This window comes from Netta rufina (genome assembly GCF_964035555.1).
Source record: "Netta rufina genome assembly, chromosome: 1".
NCBI classification, from domain to species: domain Eukaryota; kingdom Metazoa; phylum Chordata; class Aves; order Anseriformes; family Anatidae; genus Netta; species Netta rufina.
The window spans coordinates 168854041-168877513 of NC_140123.1; the positions used below are offsets into that span (position 1 = coordinate 168854041).

Below are 23473 nucleotides of genomic sequence, written 5' to 3' on the forward strand. Positions count from 1 at the left end.
TTCAGGTCTAATTGAGTAAGTAGCTTTGCGTGAAAAAATGGACTAGTGAGAAGGGTGAAGAAGACACCAAAAAACCTTCTCACATGGCAGCTGAGTCTCTAGACACTTCCCCCAGGGTGTGAAGACCCCTCCTCATCTTCAAGAGATTTTAAACTTAGTTATTGGACTGCTTGCTTTTATGCGTTAGATACTTTCATTTTCTTCTGTGGACATTTTTTTCCCAGTGTGAGCTGCTCAGAGAGGTATGAGAACAGCAGCTGTAGCATGCACGAACTGTCTCCTGCAGCAGTGTCCTACCCACCAGGCTCGACTGTCTTTCTCTGCCTTTTACTGATTGAATGTGCTTTATATAAAACACAGCAGTACCTGGAAGTGAAATCAGGATTTCCTTCACCTCAGAGTAAGGGTTGGCACCAAGGGTGCTAGCTGACACTGTTGGACTCCTTTTGTCCTGGGGGCTGGGAGATGACAGTCAGGCTCCCCCTGCCCCACACGTGGCAGAGTGCTGGACCTTATGGCTTACATTTCCCTGGGGACACTGCTGACTGCTTTGCTCTTTCAGAGTGGGTGGAAACTCTGAGCCAAATCTAACATTTCATTTTCTTTATTTTTTTTTCTAGAAGTGCCCCAAAGTGAAATGCCAAATGGAAAATGTCAGTTAGGAGGAAACTGCTTTTTTTTAGTTCTCATTTCAGTGAAGTTTTGCCTCGTTTATGCAGTTGGTCAGGCAGGTGGAAGCGTTGAGGATTTCTGTAGCCTGGCGGTCTGCAAAGGCTGGGACAGAAACCCTGAGCTCCAAAATGCACACCTATTCCACCTGAGCAGAAAGGAAAACTGCTCTCATGGTATCACTAACAGCAGGCATCCTTTATTCTAAGGCAGACAAGCAAGGTGGGGGGACGTGGCGAGCATTTTGCCATTTATTACACTTAACATTTCAGAGAGGAGGGCAGCTCTGCAGCCTGCTGAGCTACATCTTGCAGAACTTCAATTGCCTGTCTTTATTGCAGGTCATTATTCACCGTGACAGTTGGAAAAAGAGGAAGATTCACTGAAAAACATACAGCATGGGCCTGTGGGGACAGGGTTGTTATAGCATATACTCTGCATTTCCTGCCTTCATTATTCGTTTCGCTTCTCCCAGCGATAACTGAATTTCTGTGCTAAGTAGCAGGATTTTGTATAATTAACACCATATATATTTTGTGAATCAGTTGGTAATGTACGTAGGCATCCTTTTAAGTGAAAAGTACCCACCATTATCTCTGTGAATCACAGGCTTCTGTCTTGTCAGGAGACACAGTAAGGCATAAACTTTTTGCCACAAATCACTTTCATCCCACGCCTTACAGTTTTACAAAAACAAGGCATCACAGGAGTTCCATGTTTCATTTTTAAATCATTAAACAAAACTTTTACCTCTCTTTCAATAATTTCCCTTCTACTTCTCTTCCTCAGCCTGCACCAGTCATTTTAATTTAATGGTGGATAATCTGTCCAACTGCTAAAAAAAGAACATGTGAACTTCTTTCTCTATCCAATCCATATTTTATGATTCAATCAACTGCTCAAGGTATTAACTGTTAAAATGAAATAATGGTACCTATCAACGTGATATCCGGATCTTTAAAAATTCACTAGTAATTCAGATGTTCATTACATATAGTCAGCTACTCAAAAAATTGGTCATACACATCACACATCTGTAAACAACATGAATCTTCTGAAGTCTTCTTTGGGTGGGAGAAGTATTGAAACACATTAATTCTGTGTGATTTACAGTTTTTAGCAGATTTGCACTGTATTTGCATGTCAGTCTCAGGACTGGTCAAGAAGCACAACATGTCTCTAGATCTGCCCATTGCCTCCCTATTGTATAGGTTCTTTGCCACAAGCTGTGTGGTCATCCAAATCCATCAGGCATGTTCAGGTCTTGAACGTGCTCTCCAGATGTGCTATTTGGCCATGTGTCTATGGTTTATTCGCTAGGAATAAAGGTTCTTGAGTGGTGAAATTTGTCCCAGAGCACACTGTTCAGCTGGTGCTGGTATAGGTTAGGAGAGTGGTTACATTTTTAGAACTTACATTGCTGTTTAGTTTTATTGCCTGGATGAAGGCTTTCGAATATTGAATATTGCTCAAGTATTGCCCCAGACTGGGCAAGTTATTGATTAAATGCTCTCAACACCAGTTTCCGAAGTCTCTCTGTAACCTTAATTTACTCCCACCAGGATATTGGCAGATGGAAAAACAAAACAAAACACGTTTGTTATGAAGATTAATTTGTTAGTGTATGTAATGTGTACTTTGTATACAGAGACAGCTGAGCAGTAGGAGTTAAGCAATGAGTCCATGACAAAGATACCTACTAACAGTGGAGAGCTGTTATTGTACACAAACAAAACATAGATTTTTATCATTTATTTATGTGGGTATAGAAAAAGTATGTTTTAGCCAGCTATGTTTGCAGAGATGATGGTATAGTTATGAATAATTTTCTTTGAGCTTAAAGCACAAGAGTGATTTCCCATAGAAATCAAAGCAACATTGCACTGATAAATTCCTGTTGCCAAGTCTCCATGTCTGTCCCCACATAGGTGAGGTACTCTACAGTACTCTACAAATTATTCTAAATATACAGAAATGTACTTTTGAAAGTTGTCTTTTTGTTATGCCATTAAAAACACTAGGACATGTGCTCTTCCTTGATTTAGGTGGAGTACCTGAGATTTGTCACGGGGCTTGTTTTCAGTGCCTGGGAGAGACATCTGAATTTTACTCAAAAGTTTCCTTTGTCTCAAATGTTAGTCACTGAAGACAAGTAAGTGTGGGAACAAAAAAAAAAAAAAAAAAACACGTGGCTAAAATACTTCTCTTTTTCCAGGAGCCCCAGCCTTAAACATCCTGTTATGTGGCTGTATTTTAGGTTACCCAGTTATCACGGAGGCAGACAAAATCAGAATTTCCATCCTAAAGATCAGGCAGAGTCCACCTCTAATTTTTAAAATAAAAGCCAACTAAATAGCTAACAGCAACCAGGCTTTCTTGATGCCAACTTCTGCAATTTGTTGTATGCTTTCTATACTTTCTTTTTCTTTTTTTTTTTGGGTGTCTGAATTCTTTTAGGAAGGCAAATATTTAAATAAATAACAAAAAAAAAAAAAAAAAAAAAAAAGAACATTGAGATCAGAATATCTATTCCTTTTTGATCACAAATCCTAATAATCTTTTTTTTTTTTAGCAGGAGATTTCTTATAGGAATTTAACTTCTGTAGAAAAGGTGGATGGATGTCTAGCATTTGTCAAATTGCCATGACCATATGTAGGTGTTGAAGTTTAGCTGTTCTTGACATGCTTATCTTGCCTTACATTTCTTTGTTTGATTCCTAAAAGACCACAGAGTGTTGCTTAGTACAAGTTCATTGCAGTAATTCCCATGGTCTGGGTTGGGTTTTCTCATGTGCTGAGGCTAATAGAGAGTGCGAGTGCTTTTGTTGCAAAAAGTAACTTCATATTGTGTGTCTATTGGCTTGTCCATTGCTGGTTGACTGGAGACATCTCTCTGATTTATGTCACACTCTGCTCTAAACTATATACATTTTGCAGAGGATGTTGAGCAAAAGAGTTGGGCTACAAATAAGGTGAGAGCTTTGCCGTGCACAGAAGACCTCCTCGTTGTAGCTACGTAGGAAAATTACCTGCTTCTCCATTACCCATCTCATTACTTATGGTAATCAATGTGTTTAGAAGGGATCATGAAAGTTTAGGCAATCATTTGCCTAGAGTGGCTCATGCACATATATGGGGAGGAGGGGATATGTGTAGACCTTATTCCCCCAGACCCAAAAGAAGAGTAAGGTGGGGGGAAGACAAGTACACCTTGGCTGCCCGGCTGCTGCAAAGCCAAGAGTAGCAGCAGCTCTTCAGTGGCTGCAGGAGGCTGTGGAGGACACGGCAGGGAAAGGCAGGCAACAACACATGCTGCAGCTCTGTCATCCTCTCCTAGATGAGGTTTTCCACTCCACTGTGCCATTTCTCGATTTCTGCAATGGCTGCAAATAAAACTCTAGCAATGTGGTGTTTGACTTGATCGGCTGAATGACTAAAGTGAGTGTTTTTCTGGGTATCAGGTTGTCATATGTTTGAATTGCTCTGTTCTTGACTTGGTTTGGGTTTCTTTTTGCATATGTGAAATGATCTGAATGCATTGCACGTACAGCAGAATAACAGCTGGTGAGGGGGTGAGGAAGAGTAAGCTGTAGCTACCAAAAAAAGGGATGGCTTTTATCGTATGCCATCACATAGAGAGTTCTTGTCTTTAAAAAGCATCCTATGTTACTCTTCATCCTTTGTCTAAAAGAGCTGTGTGCCTAAATGAATCCTTTCCAGAAGGAGAAAAAAAAAATCTGTCCTCCCTTGCAATGATAGTAATTCTGCTGAAAGGAAGTAGAGTTAGCCCTGGTGTAAGGACCGGGTCAGAACAAGCACCAACTTAAATCAATTGCCATTGCCAACCTGGGTCTAGGTTCAGTCTCATGTTCCACGAACTGTAGAGAATTAGGACTGAGGTCTAAAATGAACAGAAAATCTCTCTGAAACCATGTACTAGCATGTCCCCTCCCAGCTCCTGGTGCATCCCCAGCACCCTTGCTGGCAGGGCAGTGCAAGAAGCTGAAACGTCCTTGGCTCTGTGCAAGCCTTGCCCTGCAACAGCTACAACATCGGTGTGTTATCAGCACTATTCTCATCCTACATCCAAAACACAGCACCATGCTAGCTACTAGGCAGAAAATTAACTCCATCACAGAAAACAGGACACTTGTCAAACTTCAAATTATGTTTAGGCATAGAAGCTTATCCCAATCTCTTTGATCTCTAGCAAGCTCTAAGGGAAGAAAAAAAAAAAGTGTTTTTTTAATGTCAATATCTAAGGAGGTAGCCTTCCTGCAGCTCCCATATGCTCTCCTGCTATGCTCCTAATAAATGAAGCGATATTTAGGTCTAAAACCTGTATTACTGAAGCTACTAGGGGCACTGCTGTTGAGTTCAGTAGTTGCAGACTCACGCTTACATAATTGATTTAACTATCACCACTTGCTGAAGAGAAAGAGGGAGTTTTAAGTGGTTTTCTTCAAGCTATTTAAAACCTCTCACACATTGTAAAATTTCTCTTCTGAGATAAATGCCAGAATTTTGCAACTGTTTATGCCAGTAATTAATTGACAAAATGATTTTATTGTTTAGAAATAATCCTAGAATTGAGCACATAAAAAAGAAAATATGAAACATTGTGATATTAGTTAATTGTATAAGTGTTTTCTTGAAACCACATGAAGAAAGCTGACTTGAAGCATATGAAACAGATGAACTCAGAGCATCTTCCGAGGTTTTTGGGGGGAGATCAGAGTTCTGTAGTGCTGTCACAGCACAGAGCAGCTCCGTAGCCTAAGCAGTGTGCTCTGTGCCCCCACACAGGATTAGTAGCAGGGAAGAGATTTCATATGTGTGCCCTGTTCTTGTGCTTCTTTTCACATCTTCTTCCAGCTGTGCATGAGCCATGGGACTGGGAGAGATGGACATGTGGGCAGAGGCAGGAGGGCTGTGCGCTCCTGTCATGAAATGTAAGCGCTGGCACAGCATAAGTAACGCTTTAATGTTATTTCATGAGAGCTATTTTAAGATTTTATGCCAATTTATGCACAAATAAGCGTGAAATAGAACACATATTTTAGGCAATTTCATGCTGTGAAGCGATATTAAGGAGTAGCCTTCCTCCTCCAAGTGTTACGTGAATTGTGAGCAGCAGTGGGGGCTGTCCCTGGATACCAAGCGTTGTCCATGATCCTACTATAAGTGCTCTATAAAATGTGAGGGCTAATAAGCAGCACGGCAGCAAAATGCAGAAGCATAGTGCTGAATACATGAATAATTTTGTGGAAGTTAATAGGACCGCAAATATTCCTTGAATGATCATAACAGCTGCTCTGGAAAATGATTGCAAAATGCCACCCTTGTTCTTGGCAGTGCTGTGCCCTGTGTTTATTCATAAACACAGCTGTTTAATATTAGATACAAAAGTAAGTTTCTCATTGTTTTATTGTCGTCAGCCCTGTAGCTTTGGAAAAATGATCTGGATCAAGCACTTAAACAGTGAGCCAGAGAGTTTCTTTCTGACAGAAAGAAACATTTTTTAAACTCTTCTACTTTCTTTACTATTTTTACTTTTTCCTTTTGGGGAAAAAAAAAAAGAAAAAAAAAAAGGTCAGTAAAAGGTCAGTGTTACGTCTCCATATAGAATTACTTCCCAATTTTATTTCTAGGAGAGAAGTTGCTGTAAGTGTGCAGTACAGGTACAGTGCACACAAAAAAAAACACAGATTCTGGCTGATGACTAATGTCTGTGTATGTGTTTGATTTCTTATCTCAGAGTGCTTGCAGCTGGAGGGGCCTTTGGTGATGGTTGTGTCCAGCCTCCTGCCCAAAGCAGTGGTCTCTAGAGCAGGTTGCTCAGGACCTTCTCCACTTGGCTTTTGGGTATCTCCTAGGATGGAGACACCACAGCCTCTCTGGGCAACCTGTGCCAACAGGCACAACTCTGGGCAACCTCTGCCCAAGGCATGGACACTTCTCCCCCATCTCCATCGTACTTCAGGCTCAACAGAGATTTAGTGCACTGGCTTATTTGCAGCCTCTATAAGGTGTAAGACCAGCAGCTAACCTCAGGAGCTCAGTTTTCCTCATTTTGACGACATGGAAGGCAGTATAAGACTGTAGCCCTAGACCTGGCTTCTAAGCTTTCTATTTTATATGACCATAAGACTGAAAGGAGAGCTTTTTCTGGCATAGATAGTGACTTCAATATTCAGGGTTATGCATTTATGGACTGCACCCACAAGCTCTGGATCAAGGACTGTGAAGCACCTATTAGTCACAGGCAAGCGAAACAGGATCCAAGGTTAAACAGAGGCATTAAAGCACTGAGCAGCCAGTGAACACCTTACCCTCTTCAATGTACCTCTGAGTAGCAAAACCTGTAAATGGTGCTCCCAAAACTTCTGTGTGCAAACTCTGCATCTTTGGGTTGTTCTGTTGGAAAATACGTACTGAGATTTACACAGAGAAGAGTTTTTATGAGATTGTTATTTGTTTACCCTGAGCCTAGACAGAACTATAGGAATTATCATTAAATGTGAGGAACTGTTAAGCTTATTCAGCAGAGGCACAGCATAAAAATGTTACGCCTACATTTATTCTTTTTACTTTAAAATCATTTATCCTTGGCATGTAATTTAGAAAATAGGGTTTGATGACTGTTTGTAATTGCCTGTGTTTTCTGTGATCGGTGTGTGCAGTGTTCAAAATTGATGTTGCTAATTAAATAACAGAAACAGGAACCAAGAGTTAATTGCAGTCTGTGCAGGTTGCCCCTCAGGTGTTTTGTGTCACCTGGTAAGCCTCAGCTCATTAGCAGAAACCAAGTCAATAAGTGTTTAGAGCACTGGGAGCAGCTGGAGAGTTACAAAATCCCCATGCCCCATGGAAGCTGCGTGCATGTGTGGTCATGGTCATGGTCATAGTCATGCTCCTGACCATGAGCATCAGCAAGACTTTAATGAATTGAAAGGGGCAGAAAGTGGCCGGCTGCGTGCAGTTTTCTTTGTTGATTACCAGGATGCAATAACCAAATGCCACCACCTCTCTGACGTGGTTATACAGTTTCCAGCCAGTTCAGAGGTTGAGCAGGGATTGTTTGTATTCACTCTTCCGTAGCCCGCATGTGCCCAGGGAATATATGTTTGTTTGGTGAGCAAATATGAACCTTGACTGACTTTCTGAGTCTTTCCTTCTAGTAATGTATTTCTTTGCAGTTGAACTACATACTCTCTTCCAAGAGAGTTGTGTTGTTTTGAGTTTGGCAATACTAAGCAAATGATGTGCAGGTGAGGTTAGCTGATCGAGGCATCAGAATCATCCAGGGCATTTGACCTACTTTATAGTTTATCACATGTTCTCTGCTTCAGAGTTATCCTCAAGCTTCTGCATGACTTTGTGTGTCTCAACGGACCTCTAATAAGGATGCTGACTGGCACAGAACTAGGAGCAGTTTCCTGAAAGGGGTAATCTGTTCCAGCATATTTACAGGCTTACCTTTCTACTTTTCCCTTTCAGCATCCAATGTGATTACTTTTGGAATGTAATATACCCAGTATGCATCATATTAGTATCATCTTTTGAGTTCTCATCCCTCAAAAAATCCCTAGAAGTGAATTCTTCTTTCTTTTGTCTGTCATAAAAATTTGACCATTTCAGTGTGGTATCCCTGTGGATATTTAAACCGGAAAGCAAAATATCATGATTAAATTTACTTGTCCTAGATATCCTTGAATAGTTTTTCTTCCTTTAGCCATTGCCAGCATCTCATATAACGTTGTTTTTGTTGTTGTTGTTATTTTTTTCATTGCAGTATTTACATGGTTATCTGAAAGGGTAAAAATTAGCTGCCTTCACAGAAACATAATGAAACAAAGGACTTGTCTTTTCACAAGCCTTGCAGTTTTCTTCATGAGGAAGCACTTTTGGATTTTCATAAACTGGGAATGTCTAGCTGTCAGCACTCTCTGGATTTGAAAGCAGTGCAGCAGGCGTTCCTAAAGGGCCAGAGCATGTTTGTACCTCACAAAGTGTTTCCCTCTCACTCCTAAAGGGGCTGTTTAATTGTGGCCACACTCAGTAGGAACATTTACAGGTTGGAGCTGTCATGGACAGACTATCTTTTCCACATCTGTAGGATATGAGATAAGTGCCTTAGGCTGGGGTAGCACTGCCACTCTCATGGTCACTGTTTGCAGAATTTAGAGGAAACAGCAGCCAGTTTTGTGCTGCAGATGGACAGGCAGTCCCAGCCTGAGCTTGTGTGCATTATTGGGCTCCTTAGGAAACACTGATTTACAACCTTTTTGTAGAGAGACGATTCTTATCCAAAAAAAGACAAAATTAGTGTCACTACTGAAGTGCAGATCACTATCTTCATATCACCAATGGTGTGAAATTATCCCCTCCATCAAGTTTATGTAATGAAATTTGCATGGTGGAAGAACAGAGGAGAGTAGGATTCCACTGGGGAGGCAAACTGGATTGCTAACAAGAAACCAGATCTCTTGATTCCCTTTCTACTTTTCCAAGTTTCTAAACCAGTTTGTTCCTGCTTCTTAGTACTGTTCTCATCTACCATCTAACATCTATCTGTTCCAGCTTTGAAATAGGAACAGCACTCCTGCTTCTCTCTAAATCCAGGTGTAATACTTCTGTCTAAAGCAAAGAGCCGTGTGTTCTGCTACTAGGTAAAGCTTTCCATGTGCTTCGTTGTACATTAATTTTGAATACACAGGAATGCTTAAATACCTTGAGGATATGGCCTTTAAAAGGCCATATCTTCTATCTCGTATCTTATATCTATCTTCCATCTTCTATCTCATCTATCCAAAGAGTAATCTTCCATAAGTACATAGCAGCTCCACAACAGTTTAGTGAAAAACATCTTTTAATGAAAGATGTATCACCTTTCTTATCTGGATTTATATTCTTCTTTCTTTTATTAAGTCATCTCAAAATTATTAAAATTAAAAACTTTTGGGTCACTGAATGAAAACTGATTTTTGGTGAACATAAATTGCACAATGGTCGTTTAAGTAGAAGTTTGAGCTTATTTGGACTCCTACAAACTGGAAATAAATTGCTATTTATTTATTTATTGCATTTTGCAAAACATTTTTGCAAATGTATTTTTCTCATTTATGAGCCGTCCTATGATCTGTCTAATGTTTATATGAAGTATTAGTGGAAAAGACAACTAAAGGAAAAGAGGCAGAATACAGAATTACAGTGAAATTCAAGAACTTCAGAGTTGCAAGATTCCAGCTTAGAATCTCTAAGCGGTTTAACTGTAAAACTGATGAGTCATAAATATGTTTTCAAATTATATTAGGTTAAAAAAAAAAAAAACAGCATTCAAGCTGACATGACAAAGTTTCCATCATTTACATTATGCAAATAATTTAAATGCTTGTCTTGTGTTTTGATATTAGTTACGTAACATATTGTGATAATGTCAATTAATTGCAATAATTGTTCTTAATGAAACAGAAGAGTCTCTAATTGTACATAGAACAGGCTTCAAACAGAAAAGAGCACACATGATGAAGTACATTAAAAAATCCTCAGATTCAGTCATCTTCATAAATGGTATATAGGAAGTCCTCCGTTTCTGTGTTTCGAAATCTGTGCAAATCATAGAAATGCTGACCTCTGTTAAAGTTATAGCACTACCATTTTTTCAGTATAAATTACAACAGATAACCCCAAAACCTGAAAAATAAGATAGCAAGGTATGTGGACCAGAATTCTGGGTTGGTCTCCAAATCTTCACTTTCTGACATTTGGTCTTCTTTATGTTTGCAAGGCAACAACTTTGCCTTGATGCAGTTCTGTTTCTTCAGACCCCACTGTTAAATCCCTTGTTGTGCCCACATAGAAAGACCTTCAAATGTAAGCTGAGAATTATTTACTGATGAGGTATTCTTTCTCCTTACGTGCTTTCTCTCCCTGCCACCCAACATGACACAAACCCTCACTGCGTGTCTGAAATTGCTTAGGAAGAGTACAAGCAGCTCTGTAGTTATCAGACGAGGCACCATTCGGGACCATGGTATACCTGCCATACCCAGGAAACACAATGTATGCAGTTGTAAGGGAAGAAATAAAATTACCATAAGCATGACAGAAAGATGTTAATACAAATAACAATAATGTGGTTAATGCGGTTGATTATTTGAGATCAGTGTTGCAGCTGCCTAAAATACCTCTCTGGAAGTGCCTACTAAATAATTCATCAGGAGCTGCTTTGATCTCCCAGAAGGCTCGTGAGATCCCGTTGAACCAGGTCCTGCTCTTTGCCACACTTGCACTATACAACCTAATGTTGCAGTGATGAGGAGCATCCCTTTGGTACACCCCTGTCTCAGCAGGACCCTGAGGACTCACAGCCCACCTGCAGCCTGCTCCAGGGGAGTGCACCTCGGGAGGGCTGGGGCTGGCTGAGCACTTGCAGAGATAACTAGCACCACGTGAACGGGATTTGCCTTCCTTTCAGCTGGTTATAAGCATGCCTGATTAAGGCCGATCACTGGCAGATGAAAATGAGATGCCTGAAGTCGTGCACGTGGATGCAAACTTAGCAGCAGTGGCTGCTCAGCTCCCAAAAAAGCAGGAGATACCAGAAGCTGACTGAGAGACAGGCATGGGTCTCTTTAATGTAGTGGGCTCTGCTGATGAGAGGATAACATGGCTAGTGTGTAGAAGATGGATTGTACTGAGTAGGTTTTGTCTAACACACCAAATATATAGCATGTATTTATGGAGCTGAACAGAGAACTCTCCCTCATATATTCTTGTATCCTACGACAAGAGGTACAAGAATTGAGGGCAAAAGGGTCTCAAGGTATGACATTCAGCCTCACTGAGTTTCTTTCTCTCATTTGTTGCAGTACCGGTTTGTGGAAAAATCACAGCTGAAAATAAAATCACATATTGAAAATGTTTTTGCTACAGTGACAGAGATATTTAAGAATTTTTAGCTTCCTCTTGCTGTTTGCTTTACTTAAAACACTCAGATTTCTTTAGAGAATGGTCATCTTGATAATTTTTTTCCTCCTTCCTCTCCAGTCATCTAATTTCTGAGAGGTTTTCTGGCAGTGTTATGTTTAATGGGAAAAAGATCACAGAAATGAGAAACTGTAACAGCCATTTAGTTAATCTTATGTTTCTTTGTTCATGCCAGCATGGGGTTGTTCCGTTTTTTCATCTATTATTTTTGCTCAGCTTAGTCTCAGTTAGTCCAATGAGCTCTACTACCACAGACAAAATCTAATGATGAGGTTGGCACGGCAAGTTTGTCTTCAGCTCTAACTCGGAGAAAAAGCAGAGAAGCTGTTAGCCTACAGACTGTGGAAGAGCCCTGCCAGCCCTCATGACCTTGGTGATCATCTACCACTTGGCAGTCATCTACCACACTTGTCTTTGAGGTAACACATTGCCCTGATGCTTTGGTCAAGCTCTAGAGGTGGATTCTGGGCGTCCAGAAGTGCTGTGAGCTGGCTTCTGCACATCTGCAGAACAATCGTGTTGCATTTGCACGATAGATTCAGCTTGATCTGGAGAAGCTGAGGTTGCTGCTGTATGCAAAGCCACAATAGCCATGTTTTTCATCTGTAGAAATGGGGCTGAGCCCTTTGCCGTGCACCTCTGGTGCTCTGTCATGCCATCCTTTTGGGGCTTGTAGTGTTGCTACACCCTCATGTTGAGTTGTATGGTGTGGGCTGTGCTGGGTAAGGCTGCCAAGAGAGTGGGTAAATGGATATCCTCTATATAATCACCGTCTTTAGAGGAGGGCCATGAGAGCAGTCCAAATGCATGATTTGCCAGCACTGCAGAAAGAGAAGGGAAAATACAGCAGGGGAATGGTAATTGAGGGCAGCATGAGGAATGAAGCTCTTGCAACCTGCAATCTTAGCAAGTGTAGTGCATGTTTAGTCCGACACTGATGGGATCCACTGAATTTTGCTGCTGTGTCATGGCCAGCAGTTTGGCAGGCCTGGCATGTCCGTGTGTAGCTGCAGTGCTGGGGCAGAGGTGCCCCGGGGCAGCCTGCGTCTCCCACGCCATCACACAGATTTCAGGGGGATAACATCAGTGCATTTTCTTCCCAGAGGCTTTTGCAGGTCAGGACCCTTTGGATTTCTGCCTTATCACAGATAAAGGGGGCAACACCTTGTAAATGATAGATCATTGAGATATTTTCTTAAAATAATTAAAAAAAAAAAAATGCTGCCATTAGCTCTTTTGTATATATAAAATAAAAAAAGATAGCAATAGCCAGTTTGCAGTGAAATTTTTGTCTCTCTGAATAATGCTATCAAAAAAAAAAAAAAGAAGTATGACATATAAACATACAAATTTAAATCATTCCTCCACTCTTCTTGAGGCTTTGCAGCTTTTTGCTCGGTTTTACCCGTACACTTAGCTTCTGAACTTAAGTAGACACACCTCCATTCCATAAATCGATGCCCTACCTTTTAGCTGTATACCAGCTGAGATAGAAGGCATTAATCCTTTTATTAACATTTATCACCATGTCTCTCAACTGATCGCTGGCTTTCCCAGAAGTAAGATAGATGGCTTGGGTTTTTAGGGAGTCTACAAGCCCTCTTGCCATCGTTTTTAAGACTTGTCCTGTTGCGCTGTGACACGTATAACACAGTGATGCTCTGAATCTGAGCCCCACGTCCAATTTCTGAGGAGCTGAGTATTTCTTCCCAGGCTGCTCTTCCTGTTCACACAGAGCAGCAGCTGGAGAACCACCGAGGCTTTCATGGGTCTCCAGAGTGCAGAAAGGAGGCAGGAAATGTGGAAAAAGGTGCACTCACTTCCTCCTTACAGCAGGACCTCACAAACACAAATTGCGCTGGTGGTGGTCACTTGGGGAAACCTTGAAGATTGCTTTTTGCAAGCTTAAAGAATATTGTTAAAAAACAAGAAGAAAAAAAAAAAAAGGAAAAGGAAACCTCACCCACCAAATTTACAATTGCTACTTCTTTCTGAAAGGATTATGAATTATTTTGCTGCTCAGCTACTTTCCTGAATGAGGGTAGAGTGGTCAGGGTACAATGTTTGGACTTGAGAAAGGGCTCTGAAGCACACACAGTGACCAAAATCAGAAAAATACAAAGAAGAAAGAATAACAAAAAAAAGAAAAAGAAAACAAAATAGACTTTAAATGCTGTAACATTGTTTTCTGATTATAAAAGGGTGGAAGAGATTAGGAAACCAAGACAGAAGAATAACTAGGATCACTTATATGTCTTGAGGGAGTTCCCATTCATTTTTATGTGACGGAACTCCTGGAGTAACACAGGGCAAGCAAGAGATTAAAGGGCAAAGTGAGCAAAGTACAAAACTGGCAGTTAATTAGTTTGCAAAATGTCTTTAAGATTTCAACTGTATTCATTCATTTGGATTCTATATTTAATGACAATCGTGCCACTTTTTTAACAAGTAAATAATGGAAGTATTGTCTAGCATCCCTGAAATGACTGTAGCTAACAAATCCTACACTCTTCAAAATGCTAAATTCCTAATTCTTCTTGGATGGTAAAGAAGGTGTTGTAACGTAAGAGTGACTTACAGATGCCATTTATCCTAAAAAATCAGCTGATAGTGGGGATGCAAAGGAATGTTTTTCAATTTCACTTGCTTTTGTTTTGTATATGTGTAGGAATGAGAGAAATGCATGTCAACAGTTTTTACTATTTTTAAGGGTCGTGAGTAATGAATATAAAAGGAATAAAACTGCAATTTTCCCATTCTAAACTTCTGATGTTGGCTTTTACAGTTGTGTTGCATGTCTAAAAAAATGAACACAGGCTGCTGATGCTAAACCGAATAGAAAGAAGCTGAAGATCCATGAATTGGTCTCTGCCTTCCAGTACTTTTAGAGTACTAATATTTGATAATACAAGGCATCACAGCTTCTTCTTACCTTTAACCTCACAAGTGAAGTCATCTCTAAAGAAAAGTTCCTCAAACTAAATCTTGTTCCCTAGTGCTTCAGTCAGAAAACTTGTCTTATGTTAGGGCTTTTGGGACACAGTATAGCTTTCAGGTTTCTAAATCTATGAACCCAAATCTGGAACTGCTCATCAGAAATATTATATTGATATTAGCATCAGCAATTATCGTTCAGGTAAATCTCTCCATAAACCTTTGAAGATTTGGAGTTGGTGTTTTCCCTTAATCCATACCTTCCCTTTTCAGTACTAGACATAACAGAAAAATTCTTTGTCCAGCTTCTCAGGAGAGAGGAAATTTATACCTCATCGCTTCTGGATACATTTGGTATTAGCAGCTTCAAGAGTTTAAAGATCCTGAGAGAGCTGCCAAGGTCACAAGACTGTCTTTTCATCTGCATCTGAGTTTATAGGATTCACACACAATCATTAATGGTTTTGTCAAAACTAAGACAAAGATGTAGCCAGGCATATGAACCCATGGCGGGATACAACCCAAAGTGATGCAAGTTTTGTCCAAGAAAAAACACACGCCCCCAAAGGCTTTGCTTGATTTTGCCTCAAGTTCATAATTAAAGGAATGTAAGACAGAAGTCGCCTGGGTGCCTTGTACTGTCTGCACTCAGATCATACTGTAGTAGGTAAAGAGTCAGTCATGTATATTTTATTCCAGTTACGTGTGATTAGGGTCATGATAATAGCTACATGTATAAACAAAATTCAGTGAGCTAAAAGGTTGAAAGCAGATAAACATAGTGGCAAATTCTGTCACAGTAAAGAGGCCTTGCTGCTGGACATTTGTTTCCAGAGAACAGGATCCTGATTTCCCAAGAGCTGAGGCAAAAGAATTGCTTCATACTTGGAAAATCTTGGCTGTGGTAGACAAATAGTCTTGGGACACAGGCAATCACACAGTCCAGAATACTACAAGAACAGTCGTCCATGTAAGTATCTCAATTCCTGTTGAGCCAAATGCATTCTAAGAATATATATATATACACATATATATTCTGATGTATTTCAAATTTTCATCTTCATATGCTCAGGAACATCAGAGAACTATGATTATGTAAAAAAAATAAATAAAAACTGGGGGAATGTGCTTCCCTTTTTCTGCAACATTTCCATTGTGCGTGTTCAGGCAGATACTGCTCATCTGAAACTATCAGTAAAGAATGCGTCAGAAATTAAAAGCCTGAGAAAGCTAAGATCTGAGCAATACTGAAGTCTGTCTTTGATTTTCAAAGCAAAGAGAAAGGTTACTAAGGGGAGTAAGTCAGTGGAAGTCTTCTGGCCACATTGGCTCCTGTAAAAATTGGAAGTTGCTGTATTGCCTTAGGTTTCCAGTTTTGTTCTCCATTATTATGTAAGGTTAAATAATCAGCAAACTAAATTCTCAAGATAAAAAGAAGGATGATTTTGTCTTAGTTTTATTTTGCCTGATATTTTTCTGGAAGGGATTTCTATCTGTTGAGGACCATTTTACAAAGTTGTAGCAGGAATTTAAACTTCAGTAACTAAGAATTGTTTGAAACATAAAACCAGCTGAAATTAGGGCTTTACAAAAGGAGTAAGGAGTCATTTCTGATTCTTGAGCATTTCAAGCTTTAGGCAGGCTCTACTTAGAGATGTAATAATTGGACAGGAAAAAAAAAAAAAAAACACAAATGTATTAAAAAGTACTGTGCTCAAAGTTTCTGTTTGTTCTGAAGATTACAGCTGGCTTTGGGATGATGAAATAGGATGTGACTGGTACAATCATGCTGTGCATAAAAGTTGTACCGGATATAATAGCACTATGCATTTCTTTTGTAATGGAAGGATTTTTTTTTTTTTTTTTTTTTTTTGTAATATTGAATAAGGACAGATATGACAACTTTGTGGAGCTCATTATGTATGCCTCTCAAAGAACAAAGAGGTTGAAATGGTGTTCAGCTAAGCTCTTCCAGCTCTCTTCATGCTTCTATGTATTGTCTTGTGCTCTTCCATCATCTTGGCCTTTTCAGCTGTCTAATGTAATCTCAGGGTAAATGAATGGAAGGGAGCTGGGAAGGGAGAAGTGGATGGAGGATGGAAAAAGCCAATAAAGCCATCAGTGCTTTGAAACGTGCTTCAGCTGTTACTTTAGGAACGCTGAAATAGTTTGTGATGAAGGGAATCCCAGTCCTTGAAGAAATGCAGCACACAATTAAACAGAGGCAGGAGTTAACTTTTGTGTGCAACATTAAAGGTGTCTGTGACAGAAGTTGAGAAGTTCCATCCTACGCATCTGTCCCACATCTTCTTTAGTATGTAAAATGCTTTGTTTCACAGGGCTCCTGTGAGACAGTCGAGTGCTATCATCCCCATTTTATAGACATAGAACTGAAGCAGATTAACTGAGGTAGCCTTGCTAAGGCTAGAGGCACAGCAAAATTTCAGCCTCTCATTCCTCCTAGTAATCAATTTAAGGTAATTTCAAATGCTCCAGATTAGGGCTCTCAGAATTAGATGTAGTATGTGACCATTTTTTTAACAAAGGAATGATACGTGGGAGGATACTGGCTCCTTTCATCACTAGGCACCCCGTGGTACTATATACTGGGTTCTAGCACGTGGCAAAGCAGAAAGTTCCTCTTGCAAGGAAGCTCTAGAAAGCTCCATGGAGTCCAACAGCATCACTGCAGCCTCCTGCCCCTCTTCTTTCCCCTTCTGAAGGGTTCCCACAGGCAGAGAGCTTCTGGGACTGGTACTGTTCAATGACACAGCTGCTTCAAACTTGTGTTCCACGGACCATAGCCTTTCCTTCCCTCCTCTTACACCCTTTCAGCAATGACAAGTATGCATCCCACTGAACGTTTTGGATACGGGATTCTGCAACCCCCTGACTCAGAAAAGTCTCAGAAAAAGTTAACCTTATCCACAGCCTATTAAAGTTATCATTCCACAGCCCCGTCTCAATAAGGGCTCTGAGATGGTCGTCTCATACAACCAATAAGTACACTGGCTGCTCGTGAGACTCCATACGTAATCTGGCCTCCAAATATATAACAAATGATTAATGCATTAAAGATGCCACAGGAAAGAGGTAAAAGAAAAGAAGAAATGAGTACAGTGAGCACTGAGAGGACAGGCTAACACACTCTCTCAATTTGTCACCCCCTGACTATGTTAGGTTTGGTGCAGGAATGACCCACATGACTCAGAAACTGGAATGAAATAACCTGAGCTTTCTGTCAGAAGAAAGATAGAAGGCTGTGCTGTGTGTTCACATTAGACCTGATCGGTAAATCCACATTACCTTGTCACACCGGAATAGCTGACCCTTTTCACTGGCTAGGGGATGGCAAACTCAGAGATTAATGCAGAACATAGGACTGAGAGAAATCAAAGTGTGCCTCTTGGAGAGAGGCATTAACAAACCTTATCCATTCACTTCAATCATCCATGAAGGTCACAGACTCTTTCTGCAGCTAACTGACTCACTGCCCAAGTGCATGTAAAATCTCACCAGGGAAATCTTGGATGGAAGCCGGACATCACAGATGGAGGGCTCCTCGCTCTTGTTTTGGTGCTTCCTACAGGAGAGATCAAATCTGTCAGCTAGCAGGGACAAACCAGTTTACTCAGATCACCCACCCACCTCGAGTAGCTCTGCCAGTCCGAGCCGTGGATGCTGGTGGAGTGCCCTGGCCTCGCTTCAACACCCAGTGCAGCACCTCTGTTAATGTACTGGCCTCCAGGAGCATCCCTAACTGAGATCTGTGTGTGAATCAGAACAGGACTGGGGTGAAACCTGATGTCTAGTCCAGTATGGTGGCCAGCACTCAGAGCTTTGAGAGGAGGCTGAGAAGCTTGTCTCTTCATTCAGTTAGGATCCGTGGTGGTTTCTGATAGTTAAAGGTGTGGCTTCGGCTGTACAACAAGGTTTGTAGTATCTCTGTTTTCCATCCTATCAATGAGTTTCAACAGCCACCTAAACATCCTGTTCTTTTTCTGCATCTTGTTCAGCATTTGGCCTCAGCAAATTCCTATGGTAACAAATTCTATGGATTAATTGCAGTGCATGAAACAAATAGATTTGGGTTTGCTCATATTTTACTGCACACACACTTGAAAATCAGTATGGGGGGAGACCATATATTTGTGTTAACTAGTGAGATTACCCCTACATTTCTAATAAGTATTATTTCTGTCTGTGATTTCTTTCAGGGAGCTCATACTATTTACATTTATTTACTTTCATGAAAAATTAATCAAGAGCCAAAACTGTTCTTTAAGGCTATATAAGAAATGCATAAATACAGGAAATATTATGCTTACTTTAAAGAAAGATTTCCCATAAAAGACATGTTTTTTATGTAGAAAAAAAAAATGTGAGTGAAGCTGTACAATGTTACATCTTGAAAGGCTGCATCCAACTCCACAGAACTTCCTGGAGTAATCAGGACTGAAGCAATCAAAGTATCCCATTCCTACCACTTTTTCTTGCATTTATATGGAACCAATTTAGAGTTCTTTTTCTCATCACCCAAATGCTCTCTGGACAAGGCCACATAAATTTCTGCAGGCTGCATGTGAAATCTGGGACTTTTGGGCATATCAGCGTACTCTGCAGCCTCGCTGTCTCCTCATTAGAAAATGTGTGACTTACACAGCAGCGTGTTCCAGGTCAGGGCAGTTACGCTGGCAGAGCAAGAGAGAGAGATTTGTAGAGCATTTATCAATGCTTTTCACTGGTTCCTGTAAACTCAAACATAGGCCTGTAATTTTTCTGCTCTTTCAGGTGATTTTCACTGTGCTTTTATAGAATAGCCAAGACTCCCCCTCACAATTTTTCAGTAATTGATCTCTGACCCTGGAAATATTTTTGAGATTTTCAAACTTTCTCTAGATTTCTCTTTGCTCTGGTGGTGGGGTCAGGAGGAGTTTAGAGGGGAGTAACCAATGCATGGAAGGGAAAGGTGGTTTTGAGGCGCATTGCAGAAAGGCCATCACTGGTGAGAAGGAAAAGATAAGAAAGGGAGGCCTCTCTGATTTTTTCTGGAGGAGCAGAACTTGACTTGGCGGTAGACAAAAATATTATTTCAGAGTCTGAAATAATGTTGGTCTGTTTCATGACTTTTTTTTTTTTTTCTTTAAAATGCAAATCTATATCAAAAAGCCCCTGTAGGATCTCAGACGTGAATGGTCTTTGGTGTTTTTCTGTACTGAGTTTTCTTCTCTGGAACTCTCTCTCCAAGAGAGAGTTATCTTTTCCACTACAAGCAGAAATCTCCTTCCCTTGAAACTACCTGTTTTGCTTAGGTCGGATAAACCTAGAAACTGTCGCTACAGTAGCAATATCCAGATCAGTAATTGCTCAGGGAAATGAGTCCTCCAGCGTGCCCGCCTCTAGGCTCAGCAAGTCGCTATTGCCACCAGAGGCAGCAAATTCAAAAGTGTGAACTCCCTGGGGAGCGGGCTGCAATAGGTGGTAAACACTGCACATGAGCACGGGGTAAATGATTCGTGCTGCCTGACAGGGATGCTTCAGCCCCTTCTGTCCCGAAGCAAAAGGAGCAACTAGAGGACCATAGTAAGGCATACCTTGTGTATAGGTGCTAATGCTTTGGTTTACTTAACTCTGTGGATTGACTTTACAGAGGTTAATTTCATGTGTTATTGCAGATGGTAATGGGATATATATTGGTTCTGTCTTCCTTTCTAGGACTCTTTTTCTTAATGGAGGTTTGTATTGTTTGTCTGTTTTACAGGCATTGTTGCATTTGCAGTTCATCCGGTATCAATTTTCTATCCTAAACCCATCTTTAGGGACTTAAGTTTACATCGTACCTAGGCATGCCATCAGAATGGCACCATAATGTTAAAATAATGACATTTTAATAATTAAGTTTTAGAAAGTTTTTAATGACGAAAACAGTTAGGACTTTTTCCTTCTCTCTCTCTTTTTTTTTCCTTTTTCCTATTCTTTCTCTGACTAACTTTTTCAACAAAAATAATGTGTAAGAATTTGCAGAAAGACAATTCTGTACCAGACCCTCAGGTGATACTTAAACTCCACTGCAGTTCAGCACATGCCAGCATTGAGAATATAATGCCTCCAAGCGTTGCCTTCATCCCAGATCTCAATAGCCATGATCCCAGCCTGGGTTACTGTGTAATAATATTCATGTAACAGAGGAGCCCAGTTGACTTTCTGGGCTGAGCTGGTGTAAATTAGCCTGGATCTTGTCAGAACAAACTTGGAAATTAAAAAAAAAAAAAAAAAAAAAAAAAAAAAAAAAAAGAATATGTTCTTTTCTTGTTCATATAGTTTTCCACAAGCATCCAGAGTTGGACACAGGATGTGGAACTTGATGCATTTCCAGCCTGGTCCACTCCCACTTGATGTTTTTAAGACTCCAGTACAAACAAGGGGGTAATAATAGAGAGCAAAGAGCACGTTCATGATATGCTGCTTGCTCTAAAGTAGGTGCTCATGGGGTCACATCTGGCTTTTCTAGAAGCTATCTTTCGCTGATCCAGTTAGAAATCCTGTTCCTAAAGTGACAGATTTTGGATTGCTAAATTTTCTCTTGATAGGAAGAGACAAATGCACTCTCTTGTGCTGCTTGATGTGGAAAAGGGCAGTCCTTGTTACTTTTACCTAGTTTGCATTGTAATTGGAAGGAACAAAGCTTCACACTAACATCAGCACTTAAGAAGCAAATTCCTTCTGTGGATAGGAAGGCAAGGTTCTTATTAAAAAAAAAAAAAAAAAAAAAAAAAAAAAGAGCTTTTTCTTCCCCAGATACTTCTTGGGTTGTTTGGTTGCATGTTTTTTGGATGAATGGTCACAATTTTTTTTTGCTGCATAGGAAGCACCCTGAGATGAGGCTTAAAGACAAATTCCTTCCCACCCTTGCAAGTAGCCCTGGATCTGGTGCCCAGCTGGCAGCCTGCCTGGGCAGTACCCAGGTATGTGCTGGGCTTCGGAGCACATCCCAAGGCTCGTACCTGCAGCGTGGGCAACCATCAGCTCTCTGTGCAACTTGCAGCAATCCCACCAGTGCGAAGTCACGGTGTGGCCAACCTCAGGAGAAAAAAAAAAAAAAAAAAAAAAAAAGATGTGCTGGGATGCATCCTGAAAGGGTTCTGAAATCTCCAGATGAGGCCAGATGAGCTTTCCAAGCAGGCTGAGTCCAGAGTGACAGGGTGAGCACTGTGCTCCTCAGGCTTCCCTATAAAGTACCAAGGACAGGGGCTGTTACAGAGACACAAAGACTGTGCAGCCTTTTATGACTACTTGTTGTAGGGTGCAGTGGTCCAGATTCAGGTCTGGTGGAAGGAAATGTGACTGTCCTGAAGATACTGGAGTTTCACCACATTTTATTCTCCCTGAATATGGTGAACCACTGTGCTAGGCCTAGCCACCTAGTGCTGTTAGATCTATAAGAATTTATTAGGTAGACGTTATAGCCTAATATATAATATAATCCTTATAGCCTCTTTAAACCTCTTCTATTTCATCCAAAGCTGGATTTTTTTCTGGATGTTTCATTTCTGTGTCTTTCTCAGTGAGCTCTTAACATGCTGTTTAACAACATCGGTGTTAATGTGATCTGATGCCTGGCTCAAGTATACTTAAGTGAATGCATTTTGATTTTACGCCTGTTAGCTTTGTTCAGTAACAACAGCTAGCATAATCCCCATAACTCGGGGTCATTGACTGAGACAAGCAGCTCCTTGCTCTTTATTCCATCCTGATGGATCTCAGGGGACCCTCACGACAGCCTTCCTGTTTCAGCAACAACTCCCTCTTCTCACTTACCAGGGATCCTCAGGCTAGGATGTTGGCTTTCGGTGTAGTGACAGCTTCATAGCTCCACACCAGCTCTCCTCTGCTGTATCGCCCACGTGTCCTGCGACCAGCCTGGGATGCAGAAGGAATGGTGCTCAGACCTGTGGGATGTCTCTGTCTCCCTTCTCAAGACATTCCTCTGTTTCAGTGACAAAGCTGGAGCAGTTTTGTAACCACTCAAGATGTCTAATTCTAGAAGAAGCAAAAAGAAGATTTTGCTTTTTGAAAATGCCAGGGTAGACAGGGTCATTGAAACTGAGGACTCCTATAATATTTGCAGCTGAATTAAAGCTCAGCTGCATGCTGAGAGCAGGTCTCAGTTGATGCACCAAGGTTTGACAATCCCATTAGTGTAAAAAAAAAAATGAGATAAAAGGGGAAGAAAATGAAAAACATTCAGTACTGATGGAAACATCGCATTGACAGTGGAAGAGGAAAGCAAATATTTGATGGTTTTACATTGTAACTTATAAATTCTTAAAAATAAATAACGACAATCGGAATATATGTTGCTCATTTGCTTTGAGAAAAAAGTTACATTTCTTTCTAGACCACAGCCATGTTTGCAATGGGATGTCTGACCCATTGATATTTAATTCTGCCACTCCAGTTAGGTAGGAAGAATCCTGGCGTGGCTCCTCAGAGCAGCAGGCTGGCCTACAGCTTTAAATAGAAAGTTAAAAATAAAAAATCTTCTTCAGCTCAAGTCAACCGGCTCAGTCAGAACTTGCCTAGTTCCTAAGCCAGTGCCCTGCCAGAAATGTTGGAGGCCACCTGGTACCATCTGACATATTCCTCTTCCCTGCCTTCTCCACGATGAATTGACCACTGTGGGGATATGGAAGCAAAGAAAGGGGCCCCAGAGTGCCACAGGGAAGTACTGGTCACAACACATCATCTGCACAGATACAACTGGGTCTTCTGGGAAGGTGAAGACTTGAATCTAAATTATTTCCTGGGCAAAACACCATCAGCTTCACAGGAGGGATTTGAACCTGAGGAAATCGCTAAGTTTTGTTATTATTCTGAC

The 23473-nt window shown here is 40.7% G+C and overlaps 1 protein-coding gene across 1 annotated transcript in view; it reads left to right on the forward strand.

Moving 5' to 3' along the window:
- PTPRR (protein tyrosine phosphatase receptor type R) overlaps positions 1 to 23473 on the forward strand; it is a gene marked incomplete at its 3' end in the record, with an annotated part of 141724 nt that overhangs the window by 47531 nt on the left and 70720 nt on the right. The gene's annotated exons all lie outside the window — the stretch shown is intronic.